We start from the raw sequence: 3,218 nt of genomic DNA on the forward strand, positions 1-3,218 counted from the left end.
TGGAGGTGAATTCATAAGTCAAATATTTTTGACTCATTTGCAGGAGTCTGGTATACAACACTACATTTCTTCTCCACACACACCACAACAAAATGGGTTGGCGGAAAGAAAACATAGACAATTTACAGAAAAGGGTCTTACTCTTATGTTTCAGAGCAAGACACCTCAAAGCTATTGGGTAGAGGCTTTCTTCACTGCAAATTTTCTCTGTAGTCTCTTACCGACCACCTCTCTTGACAGTGATCGCAGCCCCTTTGAAGTTTTGCATGGTAAAGCTCAAGAATACTAAGCTCTACGCACCTTTGGATGTGCTTGTTATCCCACACTTCGACCATATGCTCAAAATAAGTTTGATCCACAGTCTCTCAAGTGCATTTATCTTGGTTACACAGAAAAGTACAAGGGATATCGCTGCTATCACCCTCTAACTGGTCGTGTATACTTTAGTCGACATGTTCTATTTGATACGATCATTCCCGTTTGTAGACACAAGGATCATAAGGAACAAAGTGTTGTAGAGAGGCATATGTTATAAAAACAGAATATGGTACGTCACAACTGATGAAATGATTTTAAGAAAACATACTTTTCGCTGAGGCAATGGACGCATCAACTATGAGGAGCCATGCTCGACGCCAAGGACAATCAAGGCACATAAGCGCAAGAACTCCTATCAGTGCGGTTACATACGTTGAAGCAGTACTATAATAGAACACCACCATGTCAAAAGCAGCTTCATCGTCTTCATCTTCTCTTCCATTGCCTTCTTCCTCTGAGCTCTTCTTAGCATCACAAGTGGTCCACAAAGAAAAGGATTGTCTAAGTAGCTTCTCTCGTCGAAAGTGTCAAAATGCCTTCCTTGGGGAATGATCCCTGATAAATTGTTGTAAGATACATCCAAGACACCAAGGAAATCAAGGCTGGTAAGTTGTTGAGGAATGCTTCCTTGTAACATGTTATGAGAAAGATCAAGGCTCTCAATATCTTTCAGTTTGGAGAAGCTTGAAGGTATAGAACTCGACAAGAAATTGTGAGATAGGTTCAACGCATGTAGTTCTGAGAGATCTCCAAGTTCTGTTGGGATAACACCACTTAATTTGTTGCTTGAAAAATCCATCCCATTCAAATAATCAAGTATTTCTTTAGCGAACCCAGAACCGCCAAAATAAGAATCATACCTTTGCTTCATAGCAAATTTGAATGGGATGGATTTGTCAAGCAACGAATTAAGTGGTCCACAAAGAAAAGGATTGCCTAAGTAGCTGCTCTCGTCGAAAGTGTCAAAATGCCTTCCTTGGGGAATCATCCAATGATCACAACGATCATTCCCGTTTGTTCCCACACCTCTGTACACAGCATGGCTTAAGAGCTCGTCTAGTGGTTCTCCTCCTTCTCAGGATTCTGAAAATATCTCTTCAAGTCCAGCGCCAATATCTGTCGACTCTGAAAATATTTCTTCAAATCCAGATCAAGTATTTGTAGACTCCACACATTTCTTACCAGATTCAATGTCACCTCCTACAACATCGATGGCTCTTGTTGATCCTCCTGTACCTGATGAAATATTACCTTATCGCACAGCTGAAAGTGATGAGGAATGTACTGAGTGTTCGGCAAGCCATTATCATGTTCCTATATATGCAACAGCGTTCTCGCATCACCACCTCAGCTGGCTATATCCGGTGCTACAAATCCACCTGAAACGACAATAGGGGAGCTCTAACTGACATCAAATCATCCAATGATCACAAGATTAAAATCAGGTATTAGTAAGTCAAATCAGAGGTATGCTCTTCTCGCCCACAAAGTGTCTCATCCAATGCCTAAAACGGTAGCTGAGGCCTTATAGTATGAACGATGGACTGCTGCTATGGGTGAAGAAATGGGCAATTCTAAAGCAACAATAACATGGTCCATTGCTCCTCCCTCACCAGATATGCATGTGCTCGGTTCCATATGGGTCTTTCTAGTTAAACTTCATACAGATAGATCCTTAGACAAATACAAAGCCAGACTAGTAACTCAAGTTTTTAAACAAGAATAAGGAATGGACTATCTTGAAACGTATAGTCCGGTTGTTCGCACTCCTACAGTTCGACCAGTTCTTCATATTGCTACTCTCCTAAACTGGGAACTCAAACAAATGGATGTACGAAATGCTTTCCTCCATAGGGATCTTACAGAAACTGTTACATGAAGCAACCTACAGGTTTTGTGGATGAAGAGCATCCTGATCATGTATGCTTATTGCACAAATCAATATATGGGCTTAAACAAGCTCTAAGAGCCTGGTTTGATGAGTTCAGCAAATTTTGCTTGAATTTGGCTTCTTTTGCAGCATTCCAGTCCCTTCTCTCTTCATTTGTGCTAAAAATGGTGATGTTATCTTCTTGCTGCTTTACGTTGATGACATGGTGATTTTTGGAAACTCCTCTAGCCTCCTCAACAGTCTACTTGAAGAGCTCAACAAACGTTTTTGAATGAAGGATCTGGGTCAAATGCACCATTTTCTGGGGATTCAGGCTCAATTTCATCTTGTTGGCTTGTTTCTCTCTCAATAAAGTATGCCGAGAACCTTCTCATTGTTGCAGCTATGTCGAATTGCTCTACAATTGCTATACCACTACCACAACAGCTCAACAAAGCTCCAAACCAGAATAAAATCTTTGAGAATCCTAAATACTTCAGAAGTCTAGCTGGAAAACTGCAATATCTGACTCTTACATGACCAGATATTCAATTCTTTGTCAACTATGTGTGTCAGAAAATGCATGCTCCTACTGTTTCTGATTTCCAGCTACTCAAACGTGTACTCAGATATATAAAAAGAACTACTACGATGGGGATCTCTTTTAGCAACACCACAAATTGTAAACTTAGAGTTTTTAGTGACAGCGACTACAGTGGCTGGAATACTACCAGTCATTCCACCGGTGGTTTCTGCACCTTCCTAGGAGATAACATTATTTCCTCGTCTTCCCAAAAGCAACCAACGCTTTCCAAAAGCTCTATAGAAGCAGAGTATCGAGCCATGTCCGAAGACACTTATAAGATAACTTGGCTTGTGGACTTACTTTGTAGCCTTGGTGTTCTTCAATTTGAAAAACTAGAGTTGTTCTGTGACAATCTCTCTCTTGTGTACCTAACTGCAAATCCATGCTCGCAATAAGCACTTCGTTATTCACTACCATTATGCTCGCAATAAGCACTTCGATATC

The 3,218-nt window shown here is 40.7% G+C and overlaps 1 pseudogene; it reads right to left on the minus strand.

Moving 5' to 3' along the window:
• On the minus strand, positions 537 to 1,189 carry LOC109131378 (annotated as a pseudogene).

This window comes from Camelina sativa, chromosome 3 (assembly GCF_000633955.1).
Source record: "Camelina sativa cultivar DH55 chromosome 3, Cs, whole genome shotgun sequence".
Classification (NCBI taxonomy): Eukaryota; Viridiplantae; Streptophyta; class Magnoliopsida; order Brassicales; family Brassicaceae; genus Camelina; species Camelina sativa.